Genomic DNA, 19814 nt, shown 5'->3' with positions numbered 1-19814 from the left:
AATATAGAGTGTTACAATCATTCTCTAGCACATCACTTACATGGATTGTAGGGTAATATAGAGTGTTACAATCATTCTCCAGCACATCACTTACATGGATTGTAGGATAATACAGAGTGTTACAATCATTCTCCAGCACATCACTTACATCTATTGTATGGTAATATAGAGTGTTACAATCATTCTCCAGCACATCACTTACATGGATTGTAGGGTAATATAGAGTGTTACAATCATTCTCCAGCACATCACTTACATGGATTGTAGGGTAATATAGAGTGTTACAATCATTCTCCAGCACATCACTTACATTTCTTGTAGGGTAATATAGAGTGTTACAATCATTCTCCAGCACATCACTTACATGGATTGTAGGATAATACAGAGTGTTACAATCATTCTCCAGCACATCACTTACATGGATTGTAGGGTAATATAGAGTGTTACAATCATTCTCCAGCACATCACTTACATGGATTGTAGGATAATACAGAGTGTTACAATCATTCTCCAGCTCATCACTTACATGGATTGTAGGGTAATATAGAGTGTTACAATCATTCTCCATCACATCACTTACATGGATTGTAGGGTAACATAGAGTGTTACAATCATTCTCCAGCACATCACTTACATGGATTGTAGGATAATACAGAGTGTTACAATCATTCTCCAGCACATCATTTACATGGATTGTATGCTAATATAGAGTGTTACAATCATTCTCCAGCACATCACTTACATGGATTTTAGGGTAATATAGAGTGTTACAATCATTCTCCAGCACATCACTTACATTTCTTGTAGGGTAATATAGAGTGTTACAATCATTCTCCAGCACATAACTTACATGGATTGTAGGGTAATATAGAGTGTTACAATCATTCTACAGCACATCACTTACATGGATTGTAGGATAAGACAGAGTGCTACAATCATTCTCCAACACATCACTTACATGGATTGTAGGGTAATATAGAGTGTTACAATCATTCTCCAGCACATCACTTACATGGATTTTAGGGTAATATAGAGTGTTACAATTATTCTCCAGCACATCACTTACATGGATTGTAGGGTAATATAGAGTGTTACAATCATTCTCTAGCACATCACTTACATGGATTGTAGGGTAATATAGAGTGTTACAATCATTCTCCAGCACATTACTTACATGGATTGTAGGGTAATATAGAGTGTTACAATCATTCTCCAGCACATCACTTACATGGATTGTAGGGTAATATAGAGTGTTACAATCATTCTCCAGCACATCACTTACATTTCTTGTAGGGTAATATAGAGTGTTACAATCATTCTCCAGCACATCACTTACATGGATTGTAGGGTAATATAGAGTGTTACAATCATTCTCCAGCACGTCACTTACATGGATTGTAGGGTAATATAGAGTGTTACAATCATTCTCCAGCACATCACTTACATGGATTGTAGGATAATACAGAGTGCTACAATCATTCTCCAACACATCACTTACATGGATTGTAGGGTAATATAGAGTGTTACAATCATTCTCCAGCACATCACTTACATGGATTGTAGGGTAATATAGAGTGTTACAATCATTCTCCAGCACATCACTTACATGGATTGTAGGGTAATATAGAGTGTTACAATCATTCTCCAGCATATCACTTACATGGATTGTAGGGTAATATAGAGTGTTACAATCATTCTCCAGCACATCACTTACATGGATTGTAGAATAATACAGAGTGTTACAATCATTCTCCAGCACATCACTTACATGGATTGTAGGGTAATATAGAGTGTTACAATCATTCTCCAGCACATCACTTACATGGATTGTAGGGTAATATAGAGTGTTACAATCATTCTCCAGCACATCACTTACATTTCTTGTAGGGTAATATAGAGTGTTACAATCATTCTCCAGCACATCACTTACATGGATTGTAGGGTAATATAGAGTGTTACAATCATTCTCCAGCACATCACTTACATGGATTGTAGGGTAATATAGAGTGTTACAATCATTCTCCAGCACATCACTTACATGGATTGTAGGATAATACAGAGCGTTACAATCATTCTCCAGCACATCACTTACATGGATTGTAGGGTAATATAGAGTGTTACAATCATTCTCCAGCACATCACTTACATGGATTGTAGGGTAATATAGAGTGTTACAATCATTCTTCAGCACATCACTTACATGGATTGTAGGATAATACAGAGTGTTACAATCATTCTCCAGCACATCACTTACATGGATTGTATGGTAATATAGAGTGTTACAATCATTCTCCAGCACATCACTTACATGGATTGTAGGGTAATATAGAGTGTTACAATCATTCTCCAGCACATCACTTACATGGATTGTAGGGTAATATAGAGTGTTACAATCATTATCCAGCACATCACTTACATTTCTTGTAGGGTAATATTGAGTGTTACAATCATTCTCCAGCACATCACTTACATGGATTGTAGGATAATACAGAGTGTTACAATCATTCTCCAGCACATCACTTACATTTCTTGTAGGGTAATATAGAGTGTTACAATCATTCTCCAGCACATTACTTACATGGATTGTAGGGTAATATAGAGTGTTACAATCATTCTCCAGCACATCACTTACATGGATTGTAGGATAATACAGAGTGTTACAATCATTCTCCAGCACATCACTTACATGGATTGTAGGGTAATATAGAGTGTTACAATCATTCTCCAGCACATCACTTACATGGATTGTAGGGTAATATATAGTGTTACAATCATTCTCCAGCACATTACTTTCATGGATTGTAGGGTAATATAGAGTGTTACAATCATTCTCCAGCACATCACTTACATTTCTTGTAGGGTAATATAGAGTGTTACAATCATTCTCCAGCACATCACTTACATGGATTGTAGGGTAATATAGAGTGTTACAATCATTCTCCAGCACATCACTTACATGGATTGTAGGGTAATATAGAATGTTACAATCATTCTCCAGCACATCACTTACATGGATTGTAGGGTAATATAGAGTTTTACAATCATTCTCCAGCACATCACTTACATGGATTGAAGGGTAATATAGAGTGTTACAATCATTCTCCAGCACATCACTTACATGGATTGTAGGGTAATATAGAGTGTTACAATCATTCTCCAGCACATCACTTACATGGATTGTAGGGTAATACAGAGTGTTACAATCATTCTCCAGCACATCACTTACATGGATTGTGAGGTAATATAGAGTGTTACAATCATTCTCCAGCACATCACTTACATGGATTGTAGGATAATATAGAGTGTTACAATCATTCTCCAGCACATTACTTACATGGATTTTAGGGTAATATAGAGTTTTACAATCATTCTCCAGCACATCACTTACATGGATTGTAGGGTAATATAGAGTGTTAAAATCATTCTCCAGCACATCACTTACATGGATTGTAGGATAATACAGAGTGTTACAATCATTCTCCAGCACATCACTTACATGGATTGTAGGGTAATATAGAGTGTTACAATCATTCTCCAGCACATCACTTACATGGATTGTAGGGTAATATAGAGTGTTACAATCATTCTGCAGCACATCACTTACATGGATTGTTGGATAATACAGAGTGTTACAATCATTCTCCAGCACATCACTTACATGGATTGTAGGGTAATATAGAGTGTTACAATCATTCTCCAGCACATCACTTACATGGATTGTAGGGTAATATAGAGTGTTACAATCATTCTCCAGCACATTACTTACATGGATTGTAGGGTAATATAGAGTGTTGCAATCATTCTCCAGCACATCACTTACATTTCTTGTAGGGTAATATAGAGTGTTACAATCATTCTCCAGCACATCACTTACATGGATTGTAGGGAAATATAGAGTGTTACAATCATTCTCCAGCACATCGCTTACATGGATTGTAGGATAATACAGAGTGTTACAATCATTCTCCAGCACATCACTTACATGGATTGTAGGGTAATATAGAGTGTTACAATCATTCTCCAGCACATCACTTACATTTCTTGTAGGGTAATATAGAGTGTTACAATCATTCTCCAGCACATAACTTACGTGGATTGTAGGATAATACAGAGTTTTACAATCATTCTCCAGCACATCACTTACAAGGATTGCAGGGTAATATAGAGTGTTACAATCATTCTCCAGCACATCACTTACATGGATTGTAGGATAATATAGAGTGTTACAATCATTCTCCAGCACGTCACTTACATGGATTGTAGGGTAATATAGAGTGTTACAATCATTCTCCAGCACATCACTTACATGGATTGTAGGATAATACAGAGTGCTACAATCATTCTCCAACCCATCACTTACATGGATTGTAGGGTAATATAGAGTGTTACAATCATTCTCCAGCACATCACTTACATGGATTGTAGGGTAATATAGAGTGTTACAATCATTCTCCAGCACATCACTTACATGGATTGTAGGATAATACAGAGTGTTACAATCATTCTCCAGCACATCACTTACATGGATTGTAGGGTAATATAGAGTGTTACAATCATTCTCCAGCACATCAATTACATTTCTTGTAGGGTAATATAGAGTGTTACAATCATTCTCCAGCACATCACTTACATGGATTGTAGGGTAATATAGAGTGTTACAATCATTCTCCAGCACATCACTTACATGGATTGTAGGGTAATATAGAGTGTTACAATCATTCTCTAGCACATCACTTACGTGGATTGTAGGGTAATATAGAGTGTTACAATCATTCTCCAGCACATCACTTACATGGATTGTAGGATAATACAGAGTGTTACAATCATTCTCCAGCACATCACTTACATGGATTGTAGGGTAATATAGAGTGTTACAATCATTCTCCAGCACATCACTTACATGGATTGTAGGATAATACAGAGTGTTACAATCATTCTCCAGCACATCACTTACATGGATTGTAGGGTAATATAGAGTGTTACAATCATTCTCCAGCACATCACTTACATGGATTGTAGGGTAATATAGAGTGTTACAATCATTCTCCAGCACATCAATTACATTTCTTGTAGGGTAATATAGAGTGTTACAATCATTCTCCAGCACATCACTTACATGGATTGTAGGGTAATATAGAGTGTTACAATCATTCTCCAGCACATCACTTACATGGATTGTAGGGTAATATAGAGTGTTACAATCATTCTTCAGCACATCACTTACATGGATTGTAGGATAATACAGAGTGTTACAATCATTCTCCAGCACATCACTTACATGGATTGTAGGGTAATATAGAGTGTTACAATCATTCTCTAGCACATCACTTACGTGGATTGTAGGGTAATATAGAGTGTTACAATCATTCTCCAGCACATCACTTACATGGATTGTAGGATAATACAGAGTGTTACAATCATTCTCCAGCACATCACTTACATGGATTGTATGGTAATATAGAGTGTTACAATCATTCTCCAGCACATCACTTACATGGATTGTAGGGTAATATAGAGTGTTACAATCATTCTCCAGCACATCACTTACATGGATTGTAGGGTAATATAGAGTGTTACAATCATTCTCCAGCACATCACTTACATTTCTTGTAGGGTAATATAGAGTGTTACAATCATTCTCCAGCACATCACTTACATGGATTGTAGGATAATACAGAGTGTTACAATCATTCTCCAGCACATCACTTACATGGATTGTAGGGTAATATAGAGTGTTACAATCATTCTCCAGCACATCACTTACATGGATTGTAGGATAATACAGAGTGTTACAATCATTCTCCAGCACATCACTTACATGGATTGTAGGGTAATATAGAGTGTTACAATCATTCTCCAGCACATCACTTACATGGATTGTAGGGTAATATAGAGTGTTACAATCATTCTCCAGCACATCACTTACATGGATTGTAGGATAATACAGAGTTTTACAATCATTCTCCAGCACATCATTTACATGGATTGTATGGTAATATAGAGTGTTACAATCATTCTCCAGCACATCACTTACATGGATTTTAGGGTAATATAGAGTGTTACAATCATTCTCCAGCACATCACTTACATGGATTGTAGGGTAATATAGAGTGTTACAATCATTATCCAGCACATCACTTACATTTCTTGTAGGGTAATATAGAGTGTTACAGTCATTGTCCAGCACATCACTTACATGGATTCTAGGATAATACAGAGTGTTACAATCATTCTCCAGCACATCACTTACATTTCTTGTAGGGTAATATAGAGTGTTACAATCATTCTCCAGCACATCACTTACATGGATTGTAGGCTAATATAGATTGTTACAATCATTCTCCAGCACATCACTTGCATGGATTGTAGGATAATACAGAGTGTTACAATCATTCTCCAGCACATCACTTACATGGATTGTAGGGTAATATAGAGTGTTACAATCATTCTCCAGCACGTCACTTACATGGATTATAGGGTAATATAGAGTGCTACAATCATTCTCCAGCACATTACTTACATGGATTGTAGGGTAATATAGAGTGTTACAATCATTCTCCAGCACATCACTTACATTTCTTGTAGGGTAATATAGAGTGTTACAATCATTCTCCAGCACATCACTTACATTTCTTGTAGGGTAATATAGAGTGTTACAATCATTCTCCAGCACATCACTTACATGGATTGTAGGGTAATATAGAGTGTTACAATCATTCTCCAGCACGTCACTTACATGGATTGTAGGGTAATATAGAGTTTTACAATCATTCTCCAGCACATCACTTACATGGATTGTAGGGTAATATAGAGTGTTACAATCATTCTCCAGCACATCACTTACATGGATTGTGAGGTAATATAGAGTGTTACAATCATTCTCCAGCACATCACTTACATGGATTGTAGGATAATATAGAGTGTTACAATCATTCTCCAGCACATTACTTACATGGATTGTAGGGTAATATAGAGTGTTACAATCATTCTCCAGCACATCACTTACATTTCTTGTAGGGTAATATAGAGTGTTACAATCATTCTCCAGCACATCACTTACATGGATTGTAGGATAATACAGAGTGTTACAATCATTCTCCAGCACATCACTTACATGGATTGTAGGGTAATATAGAGTGTTACAATCATTCTCCAGCACATCACTTACATGGATTGTAGTGTAATATAGAGTGTTACAATCATTCTCCAGCACATCACTTACATGGATTGTTGGATAATACAGGGTGTTACAATCATTCTCTAGCACATCACTTACATGGATTGTAGGGTAATATAGAGTGTTACAATCATTCTCCAGCACATCACTTGCATGGATTGTAGGGTAATATAGAGTGTTACAATCATTCTCCAGCACATTACTTACATGGATTGTAGGGTAATATAGAGTGTTACAATCATTCTCCAGCACATCACTTACATTTCTTGTAGGGTAATATAGAGTGTTACAATCATTCTCCAGCACATCACTTACATGGATTGTAGGGTAACATAGAGTGTTACAATCATTCTCCAGCACATCGCTTACATGGATTGTAGGATAATACAGAATGTTACAATCATTCTCCAGCACATCACTTACATGGATTGTAGGGTAATATAGAGTGTTACAATCATTCTCCAGCACATCACTTACATGGATTGTAGGATAATAGAGTGTTACAATCATTCTCCAGCACATCACTTACATGGATTGTAGGATAATATAGAGTGTTACAATCATTCTCCAGCACATCACTTACATGGATTGTAGTATTGCTGGAGGCATTTTTTAGGTCGCTGAGTTCCTTGTGTGATCCCTAATGAGGGCGAGTGTAAAGATTGAATTGTACCGGTCGCTGTGGATGGCGTCTGGGGTGTAGATTAGTGATGAGTGAGTTTGTTTTGTTAACCCTTTCGGCGAGTATCCTATTACAGATTCTTTGATTTCAGGCTGTAACATTTTTATTCTGCAGTAACCTCTTGTCATGAGTGTATCACATGTGACAGTCGTTCTGGATCCGGCTGTAGAAGGTCTCTGCGCTTGGCTTTGCAGACGCCTTCTTGATCCTATCATCTCTATAGTGAAGTGAAATACTTCTCCCTCTAAGACCCAGCAGTGACCTTCACCTTCTGCTGCTAATTGACACACCCTTGCTTGATGGTTAAAAACTCTCAGTGTCTCCAGAAAGTCTCCAGTGATAGTTCTATTCTCCTCTGTCCAAGCTTGGAGTACTAGTAGTTGGCTAGTTTTTTCTTGGAGTTCCCTTGGAGGACAGTTGGCGTTATCTCTCTGGTGTATGATCAAGGTAATTGTATCCCCTTTGTTTGTTTACCTTGGGGTCTTTAGCTTGTAGTGGGCCCTGACTAGTGTTCACCCTGTTCCTTCCCTTTCTAGGGCCTAGCTGTAGGGACATTCAGGGCTTAGGTTCCTGCTCGGCAATAGGTGCGGAACCTATTTAGGGACGATAGAGCAGTCAGGATGATATTAGATCTGCCTAGAGGTCTCCATTCCCCCTTTCCCTAGTAGTTGGGCTCCATTCCCGCTCTTCCCGTCATTGTACACTTGTTCCTTCCCTCACCCAGCGTGACACCTGTTTAGTAAAAATTCAGCCTTCTTTTTATTTCTTTGGTTTAACTTGCTTACAATTTCATCATCAAGGTGGCGAATAACACTCTCTCGTACGTTATCTGTATTAGGGGGTCTTAGTTTGACTAGATCCTGTTTGGGGACTCAATACATTTTCTCTGTATGCTCCATTATTTGCCTGTGAGCAGACTTGTTATTATCGGTATTGCACAACCTATAAGCGGCGGCCCCATAAACTCGCCGGTCTGGTTTAGTAGGGGCTTCTTTTTCTTTATGGTTTGTGATTTATCTCGTGGATTATTAAAAAGTCCGATGTCCTTTGTGTTTAACGTTATCGTGCGGCTTTTCTTATCCTGACAAAATATGTTTTGTACCAGGTAGAAAATGCTGAGATTTCTGTGGTGCACAAACTTGGTAAAGGCTTCTTCTATCTCGCAGTTATCACCAGCAGTCTCCATGAGATCATCAACAATAGTCAAATCTACCTCGTCAGGGGGGAATAAATCATCATCTACGCATGTATGCGGCAGACCCTCCACTGTATGCGGCAGACCCTCCACTGTATGCGGCAGACCCTCCATTGTATGCGGCAGACCCTCCACTGTATGCGGCAGACCCTACACTGTATGCGGCAGACTCTCCATTGTATGCGGCAGACCCTCCACTGTATGCGGCAGACCCTCCACTGTATGCTGCAGACCCTCCACTGTATGTGGCAGACCCTCCACTGTATGCGGCAGACCCTCCACTGTATGCGGCAGACCCTCCATTGTATGCGGCAGACCCTCCACTGTATGCGGCAGACCCTCCACTGTATGCTGCAGACCCTCCACTGTATGCTGCAGACCATCCACTGTATGCGGCAGACCCTCCACTGTATGCAGCAGACTCTCCACTGTATGCGGCAGACCCTACACTGTATGCGGCAGACTCTCCACTGTATGCGGCAGACCCTCCACTGTATGCGGCAGACTCTCCACTGTATGCGGCAAACCCTCCACTGTATGCGGCAGACCCTCCACTGTATGCGGCAAACCCTCCACTGCATGCGGCAGACTCTCCACTGTATGCGGCAGACTCTCCACTGTATGCGGCAGACCCTCCACTGTATGTGGCAGACCCTCCACTGTATGCGGCAGACTCTCCATTGTATGCGGCAGACCCTCCACTGTATGCGGCAGACCCTCAACTGTATGTGGCAGACCCTCCACTGTATGCGGCAGACCCTCAACTGTATGTGGCAGACCCTCCATTGTATGCGGCAGACCCTTCACTGTACGCGGCAGACCCTCCACTGTATGCGGCAGACCCTCCATTTTATGCGGTAGACCCTCCATTGTATGCGGCAGACCCTACACTGTATGCGGCAGACCCTCCATTATATGTGGCAGACCCTCCACTGTATGCGGCAGACCCTCCATTGTATGCGGCAGACCCTCCACTGTATAAGGCAGACTCTCCATTGTATGCGGCAGACCCTCCACTGTATGCGGCAGACCCTCCACTGTATGCGGCAGACCCTCCACTGTATACGGCAGATCCTCCACTGTATGCGGCAGACCCTCCATTGTATGCGGCAGACCCTCCACTGTATAAGGCAGACCCTCCATTGTAAGCGGCAGACCCTCAACTGTATGCGGCAGACCCTCCACTGTATGCGGCAGACTCTCCACTGTATGCGGCAGACCCTCCACTGTATGCGGCAGACCCTCCAGTGTATGCGTCAGACCCTCCACTGTATGCGCAGACCTTCCACTGTATGCGGCAGACCCTCCATTGTATGCGGCAGACCCTCCATTGTATACGGCAGACCCTCCACTGTATGCGGCAGACCCTCCACTGTATGCGCAGACCCTCCATTGTATGCGGCAGACCCTCCAGTGTATGCAGCAGACCCATCATATAGTTGTTACCAGCACAAATAAAACCAAACAATATTATTGGGTTTGTGAGAAAAATGTGTATCAATATTATGTCACAGCTGCTTTACAAAATAACTTTTCCCAGAATGAGACGGGCCGGCTAGAATGCAGGAGAATGGGTGTTGTAGTCGAGGGTCCATCACAATCCCCAACTAATAGCCACATAGCAGGGTGGTGCGATCGTCTAACAGCCGCCGCTTTGTGTAAACGCACTTTTGTGTTTTGCGCAGCGTCTTGTTTCAATGTCCCCAGTACTTTTTATTTCTCACAATGCCCGTCTGTTGTACAACAATACCCGTCTATGTTTCTGTGTCAGAATTACGCTGGTTGTCCAGAACTAAATCTTTGAGACGGTTATAATGAGTAGACCGTGTGTTACCGATATTTAGTGTTATCCCTTTATCGTTTTACCAGTGTTGAGTTTGTATCCGTAAGTTTTGGGACCCGCAGATACAAACTCTATGATGTGAGTGTCATTGGGTATCTCACTGGCCAGTTCCCCCAGGTAATCGCCTGAAGTCGGGTCCACTCACCTTCCCCCTGAATCTGTGTGGTGATGGCGGCCCCGCTCCTGCCGCCGGTCCAGCAGAGAATAGCGCTCTAGCCGGGCAGAAAACATGCAATAAATATGTTTCTGCTTTTGTTGACGGTGTGATGGTCTTTTGTATATTTCTAGTTAATGGTCGCAGTTTCATCATCAATGAAATGTAACATCGAAATGTCGTAGTAAGGTGGAAACGCATGCCGAAAAAGCTGATCGGGGTCGCTAGCAATGCTGGTACACGGTAAGAGCTCTGTGCAAACTTTCCCCATAAAGAATTAAAGAAAAGTTTGGAGATCTGTCTCTTGTACCGAAGATGTAATTTCATGTAGGGGGTAAAAAAGAGATCATCAGTGGTGTTGGGAAAATGCCATATTTCGTAGATGTGCGCGATCCTAGACCCTTTCTCTACCGCCATCTCAGTTCTATAGTGCACCATGTGCCTGTCAGGGAACGCTCATCAGCGCTATGTGCACAAACATTAATTTTTTTCTTGAGTTTTGGAAAGAATAGATCTCTCGGAGGATAGACCTCGACTTTAGCGATACCAAAGTATTTTTTTAAATGAAACCAAAATTGTTATAGATGATATCTGCATGACCGACGGGGTACGTCTTAGTTTTGTTTACAAAGGTATACAGACCGCTGAAATCTTAGTAACTTAAAGTCTCCCCATCTCTCAGACTGTGATTAATGGCGTTAGTTCGGCCCGCCATAAAGAGCATCGCGGGGGGGTGTAAAGGTTCCAATTGGAGAAGAAATGATTGACAGTTAGAATCTTTTTCAGCCATTTCCCTCCAGGCGTGTTCATGTGACTCGCCCTCTGGGCCGTGGGGCACTCGGATCCGGGCAGTAGGGGGCACGGTGGGAGTAGTAGTGGCGACCCGGTTCCGTGGCTCAGGGTGGTCAGGCCAATGGTAGTCCGTTATGTGTTACTGATTAATGTCCGACTACGCCACCCGTGGATTGCGGTTATTAGGAACCGCCGCTGCGAGGCAGACCGCTGGGGCTGATGATATATGCAGCTGGGATGGTGTGACTCCCCACGGGAAGAGTGTAACCCCAGGGCAGTGCAGTGGATGGTGGGAGTGATGGTGGTGAGAGTCCCAGTGCTGTTAGTGCTGGAGGAGCAAGGAGCACACAGACAACAGGTTGCAGTCCAGGGTCTTTACTAGTACAGGTAAACTGACCCACAAACAGTCCCGGCTAGGAGGGGACCTGGATGTCTGAGAGCAATTGGGAGATTGGCCCTGGTTAGGGTGAGGGTGTAGGCCTACCGTGCTTTCTGTGCTCCTTCTGGCTATCTCCTTCTTAGAGGGTAATAGCCCACGCTTCCGAGCTCTCCGTGTACTCTTGCCTGTATGGCTTGCGACGTGGGTTCCTTTTTGCTCCCAGCCTTGTACGGCTTTGCTGGTCCCTTCGGTTGTGGCAGGGCCTCCAGGCTTCTTAGGCCAGGGAATATACAGTCCCCTGCGGACTGGTTCTCTGCTGGAGAATGTGGAATCCTCCCAGCCTCAGACACCAAAGTCTGGTAAGATTAAGTCTTCTTTGTCTGCCAAGACAGGCTCTCTTCGCCTCTTGTCTCTGGCTTGTGGCTCTCCTCCTGCCACACTTCCTCTTAGGTGCAATACAAAACTGTCTATCCCTGCTCTGTTCTGGGACAAGTCTCAGTCCTGAGACAGGCCTTCAAGTTCTCACTAACCCTGCCCCCAGTACCAGCTTTTATAGGGGCAGCCAGCTCCCCCTACTGGCCTGAGACAGGAGGCATTGCATGCTAATGTTCCCCTAACCAGAGAACCTCCCCCTTGCTCTCAGACACAGCTTTATTTACACTTGTGGCATCCAAGCCAGGGTGACACATTCCCCCCTAGTGAAATTTAGTACTCCGGGACTAAACAATAGACAAAGATCATATACAAGAATATAAAACATTAACAGACAGATGACGCACAAATTGAGTTCTTAGGTCACAGTGTGGCCTGTGACCGGGTGTCCATATCACCAGCACAACCGGGAGCCTTAACCAGGTGGGAGTCTGTCCTACCCCAAGTCCTTCACAGTCTTAGTTCATTCCTGGGTTAGGCTCCGAGCGCAGTCCATACAAGGTTCCGGTTATAAAAAGTCCATAACCTTCGAGTCTGTACGGCACTGTAAGGAACTGAAACACACAATTACTAATCACGCAGGTAACTTGGCAAACAATTCAACAGTTGGTAACAAGGTTATTTACAATTTTAGTACACTCTATACTTTCCAGCGAGCGGGTATCTGCCCCTTTGTGCTCCTGGTTGACCTACGTAGCCCACTGTCTGGTGGTGGACCAACCTGGCTTTCCCCACTATCGTTAGGGGTACAGCTGTCAGTTGGGTGTACAGGTAGGGCAGGCAGCTGTCTGCGGGTCCTTTGGCTTACCGCAGGCATGGCAGGCTCACTGTCAGCAGAGGGTTGATCCTCCTGGGCTGCTGGAACAGGCTCTTCTGCCTCTGGAACTGCTTGCTCCTCTTCACCTTCTGGCTCTGGTGTTGGTTGTTGCTGTGCCGGTTGCAGGAAATGCAGGACGGGTACCACTATGGCATCATTTATGCGAGTCCAGGACTGAGGGAACTCTCCGAGAACGGTGCTGATCATTTCTTCCTTGTCCTCTGCGGGTTCAAGGTCACTCTGATCTTCTTCTGCACTACGGAGTTGCTCGGGGCACCTTTTGAGGTGGTCTCTGGAGACGACACTAGTGGTTTCTCCTCCGTCCTGGGTGATTACGCACACCTTTGGGTTGTCGTGGTCAGACTGCAGTATGGTGTAGGGTTCCCTTTCCCACTGGTCGTCCAACTTATGTAGCCTTCTTTTTCGCTTTTGGACCTGCTCACCAGGTTCTAGGGGACCAGCAGGGGCGTGTTGGTTGAAGAGTCTTTCTTGCTTCTCTCTCACCTGGGCCAGGCTCTTCTCCACACTCTCCTGTACCTTCTTGTACTGCAGTTGCCTTTCCGTATCCCAGTCCGCATCCGGGGAGGTGTCCTCAGGTATTAGGACTCCCATCTCCAGGTCTACGGCAGCTTACCTGGTCTAGCTCGCATCAGGTAAGCCGGGGTGCAGTTTGTAGCATTCACCAGGATATTGTTGTACATGTCTACCAGGTCCGGCAATTTTTCTGGCCACAGGCTGCGTTCTTCCAGGGGCAACGTCTTCAGGAGATCAATGACTATATTGTTCATCTTCTCACACATCCCGTTGGTTTGGGGGTGGTAAGGCGTTGTCCGAATCTTCTTACAGCCATAAAGGTTGCAGAACTCCTGGAAGATTTCAGCTTCGAACGCTGGACCCTGGTCTGTCAGGACCTGGTCCGGATACCCGTGAGGACGGCAGAAGTATTGTTGAAGGCTCTGGCTGCTGTTTGGGCTGTCAAGTCCTTTACCGGGACCACCACTAGAAAACGGGAATAGTGGTCCACGATTGTCAGGGCATAGATGTATCCAGACCGGCTTGGAGCCAATTTGACGTGGTCCAGAGCTACCAGCTCAAGAGGCTGCGTGGTGACGATGGGCCTCAAGGGTGTCTTCTGGCTGGTGCGGCCCTTCCTCCTCAGGTGACATGAGCCACAGTCTCTGCACCACTTTTCTACAGCTCCTCTCATGCCGACCCAAAAGAACCTTCCTCTTAGCAGGAACTCCAGTTTCTTCCAACCGAAGTGTCCCGCTCTGTCATGGTAAGCCCCCAGGACCATAGCTGCATCCCGCCTTGGGACCACGACTTGCCAGGTCAGCTCGTGCGTCCGGTGGTTGACAATCCTTCTGCACAACTTGCCTTCGTAGAGAAACAGCTTACTCTTCTCCTTCCATAGCTGTCTAGCTTCCTCTGGAGCATCCGAATCCATGCGGGCATCTTCCTGGGTCAGCAGATCTTTCACCAAGCGGATGGCAGGGTCACTATCTTGGGTCTCGGCCCAGCTGTGGTGAGGTAGGGGATTGATCATCACGGTTGTTAGATCTTCCTCCTTCACACGGTGGGAGTGTTGAGCGGCTCCATACCGGTGAAACGCAGGGAGTTCTACCTCCTCCTGCTCTTCTGGGTCTTCGCCTCCGTCGGGTAAGTGAGGCATCCTTGACAGAGCGTCAGCGTTGGCATTGGTTTTGCCTGCCCGGTACTTGATCACGAAGTCATAGTTGGAGAGACGGGCCATCCACCGCTGTTCTAGGGCACCCAGTCTTGCATTGTCCAGGTGTGTCAACGGGTTGTTGTCCGTGTACACGGTGAACTTTGCGGAGGCCAGGTAATGCTTGAAGCGCTCCGTCACGGCCCACACCACCGCCAAGAATTCTAGCTTGAAGGAGCTGTAATTCTCCGGGTTCCTCTCGGTGGGCCTCAGCTTCCGGCTGGCGTATGCAATCACCCTTTCTCTGCCCTGTTGGTTTTGGGACAGCACGGCTCCCAGTCCCACATTACTGGCATCTGTGTGAAGGATAAAAGGCTGGCCATAATCAGGGTAGGCCAGGATCTCATCCCCCGTGAGGGCCATCTTCAACTGGCGGAAGGACTCTTCTTCCAGTTTATCCCACTTGAAGGGCGGCTTTTGGCTCCTGGACTTAGACTGTCCGATTAGGAGGTCCTGCATAGGAGCTGACATCTTAGTGAACCCGGGGATGAACCTTCGGTAGTAGCCTACCAACCCAAGAAACTGTCTCACCTCTTTGATATTCGAGGGGCTTGGCCAGCTCTTGATTGCCGTGACCTTGTCAGGGTCGGGGGCCACTCCTTCCGCGCTTACCACGTGCCCTAGGTACTGGACCTTTGGTTTCAGCAGGTGACACTTCGATGGTTTCACCTTCATGCCGTAGCCTGCCAGGGCTTCGAACACCTCGGCCAGGTGCTTCAGATGGTCCTCGTAGGTCTTCGAATAGACGATTACGTCATCCAGGTAAAGGAGGACCGTCTCGAAGTTTCGGTGCCCTAGACAGCATTCCATCAGCCTCTGGAAGGTCCCTGGTGCGTTGCAGAGCCCGAAGGGCATACAGTTGAACTCACTCAGTCCCATCGGGGTGGTGAAGGCGGTCTTCTCCTTGTCATCCTCTGCCGCAGGAAACTGCCAGTACCCGCTAGTAAAGTCCAAAGTAGAAAAGAAGTTAGCTGATTTTAGTGCGGCTAAAGACTCCTCTATTCTAGGCAGCGGGTATGCGTCTTTGTGGGTGATACGGTTGATTTGTCTATAGTCTACGCACATTCTCATGGTGCCATCTTTCTTTCTGACCAGAACCAAGGGGGCTGCCCAGGGGCTACAGCTGTCTCTAATGACCCCAGCTTCTTTCATCTCTCTTAGCATGCCCTTTGCGTTCTGATAATGTGCAGGAGGTACAGGTCTGTGCCTCTCTTTTATTGGTGGGTGGCTCCCTGTGGGGATGTGGTATTCTATCCCTTTTACTCTGCCGAAGTCTAGCGGGTGCTTACTAAAGACTCTCTCGTACTCCTGTACCACCCGGTAGACTCCTTGTTTTTGGTGCAGGGGAGTGGAGTCAGTACCCACATGGAGTTTCTGGCACCAGTCCTCCTTTTGTTTCTGGGAGCCATTACCCTCCGCCTGTGGAGATGGAGGCAAGGGTTCCACGGCCCTGATAGCTTTGTGTTCGACAACAAACAGTTTGGCGAGGGTAGCGTACCTGGGTAAGTGTACTTCCCTCTCCCCAATGTTGAGGATGCGGACGGGCACCCTCCCATGACGGACATCAACCACCCCCCGGGCTGTCAAAATGGTGGGCCTGCTGTCTGAGTACACGGGTTCTACCATGGCTTGGTAGTCTCTACCTATCAACCCGATTGCAGTCCGACACCAGATCATCATTTCACTTTTGGGAGGCATGGAAATGGGGAATGGGTCACTCAGTCTTACGCTACCGATCTCACCACCAGACAGTTCTACCTGCTGCCGTCTCATCAGGGCTTTTATCTCCTTGCTGAGGACTCTCTGTTGGCTGGAACTAGCATTCACCGCCACCTGTTGTAGAATTACAATTACCTCTGAAAGACAATTTTCAATTATGTTAGTACCCACAGTTATTTTAGGGTGACTTTCACGACGGTCAATGTCCACAATAATCACTCCCTGTGCCGGTAGTTCAACTTTACCAATTTTAATGGTCATCTCCTTGAACCCCATCTGCGGCACGGGTAAGCCATTACTGGCGATGATGCTCAAGTCACTGTCTGGATACCGTATGATATCAGCATCAGTCCAATACTGCTTAAAAAGTACATAAGGGATAGTGGTTACTTGTGACCCAGTATCCTGCAAGGCGCTCATGGGGATACCGTCCAGCACCACGGGTAAAACCGGGCGCCCCCCAACGTACTTATCACGCCAATTATAAGGGCCTGGTGATCTTATGGCTGGGGGTTGGCCCTCTGCCCCAGGTTGGACCCGTTTAAATTACAGTACCTGGAAATGTGTCCGGGCTGGTTGCATCGACGGCAAAAGGGCTGTCCATCCTCTGCGTAGCGGTCTGTGGGCCTCCCTCGGAACGACGGGATCCTCCTCTGTCGACGCCACGGGACATCCTCCGGACTTGAAGCCAGCTCGATGGGTCTTGACGGGTCCACTTGCAACGCCTGGACAGTCCTGGTCAATGCCGCGACGCTCCTGGTCAGCTCCTGGACTTGGTGGTGCAGGTCTTTCGACGGGGCTTGGTTCAGGGCCTGTGCATCAGCCCCCACGGGGTCCATAGAGGAGGGCGCCGCCTCCTGGTGATAGGTGATAGCAGGGCGCCGGGGGTTTATAGCGCCACTGGTTGCAGATTCACGGAGCACCCTTATTGCCCTGTCCTTAAATTGGGCAAAAGTCAGGTCAGGGTTCTGGAAGAACAAGAGGCGCAGTTGGGCCCTGTGGGCGTTAGACAGCAGACCTTCTATGAATTGTTCTGTTAGTAACTTATCCGTTTCCTGCACACTGCCAGCGTCAGCTTGTTGAATAGCCCTCAAGGCCTCCTGCAGATTTAAGGCATAGTCTCTGATGCTGTCCTGTGCCCGCTGCTTACACCCATAGAACCTCATTTTGATTTTAGCGGAGGTACGTGTGTCAAAGGTACCCCGCAGCCGGGCCAGAATACCCTTCACGGTCCTTTTCTCCTCAGTGGGCCATGACTTCACCTCCCTTTGGGCTGCACCAGTTAACTGCCCTGTTAGTATGCTGACCTTCTGTTCCTCTGTCAGGGGGTAAACCTGGAACAAACTATACAGCCTTTCCTTGAAGTCAGTTAGGGCATGGGGCTCCCCTGAGTACTTGGGCAGCCAGGCCGCTCCAGGGATGTAGGGCAGGGAAAAGGGCATCACCGCTGCTGCAGCTGCGTTGGTGGTAGTGGGCGCCTCTGTATCCGACATCTTCCCCCCCCCCCCCTAGTGAAGCGTGGCCTACCTTCCGACGATCCTCTTCTGTAGGCCGCGGCTCCGCTGCTGCTGCTCTGGACGAGGACCTGGCGTCGCGTCCTGATGACGTCAGCGTCGCTCTCTCTCCCTTCCAGGACCTTGCGCAGCGTCGGTGCGTGGGGCGGAGCTTCGGGTCTCGCGCGCTTTCGGCGTCCACGCCCCTCTTCTTCCTGCGCGGTGTCCTGAAGATGGCGTCCGATGGCGGGAAGCAGCAGCGGATGGCGGGAAGACGGCAGAAGACGGCGGGAAACGACCCAAGATGGCGTCCGATGGCGGGAAACGACTGGAAATGGTGGGAAACGGCTCCTGTCGGCGGGAAACCTCTTTTCAGGTAAGTGCAAAAGTCTTTTTTCAGGCACGCAGTACCCAGTGGTTGCGGGCACGAAATCCTGCCGACTACGCCAAAAGCTGATTCGCCCCCTGGGCCGTGGGGCACTCGGATCCGGGCAATAGGGGGCACGGTGGGAGTAGTAGTGGCGACCCGGTTCCGTGGCTCAGGGTGGTCAGGCCAATGGTAGTCCGTTATGTGTTACTGATTAATGTCCGACTACGCCACCCGTGGATTGCGGTTATTAGGAACCGCCGCTGCGAGGCAGACCGCTGGGGCTGATGATATATGCAGCTGGGATGGTGTGACTCCCCACGGGAAGAGTGCGGGCCCCAGGGCAGTATAATGGATGGTGGGAGTGATGGTGGTGAGAGTCCCAGTGCTGATAGTGCTGGAGGAGCAAGGAGCACACAGACAACAGGTTGCAGTCCAGGGTCTTTACTAGTACAGGTAAACTGACCCACAAACAGTCCCGGCTAGGAGGGGAACTGGATGTCTGAGAGCAATTGGGAGATTGGCCCTGGTTAGGGTGAGGGTGCAGGCCTACCGTGCTTTCTGTGCTCCTTCTGGCTACCTCCTTCTGATAGGGTAATAGCCCACGCTTCCGAGCTCTCCGTGTATTCTCGCCTGTATGACCTGCGACGTGGGTTCCTTTCTGCTCCCAGCCTTGTACGGCTTTGCTGGTCCCTTCGGTTGTGGCAGGGCCTCCAGGCTTCTTAGGCCAGGGAATAAACAGTCCCCTGCGGACTGGTTATCTGCTGGGGAATGTGGAATCCTCCCAGCCTCAGACACCAAAGTCTGGTAAGATTAAGTCTTCTTTGTCTGCCAAGACAGGCTCACTTCGCCTCTTGTCTCTTGCTTGTGGCTCTTCTCCCTGCCACACTTCCTCTTAGGTGCAATACAAAACTGTCTATCCCTGCTCTGTTCTGGGACAAGTCTCAGTCCTGAGACAGGCCTTCAAGTTCTCCCTAACCCTGCCCCCAGCACCAGCTTTTATAGGGGCAGCCAGCTCCCCCTACTGGCCTGAGACAG

This window comes from Phyllobates terribilis, unplaced genomic scaffold, assembly GCF_046119375.1.
Source record: "Phyllobates terribilis strain yellow unplaced genomic scaffold, ASM4611937v1 Scaffold_3__8_contigs__length_932513732, whole genome shotgun sequence".
NCBI lineage: Eukaryota > Metazoa > Chordata > Amphibia > Anura > Dendrobatidae > Phyllobates > Phyllobates terribilis.
This window is presented reverse-complemented; position numbering follows the sequence as displayed.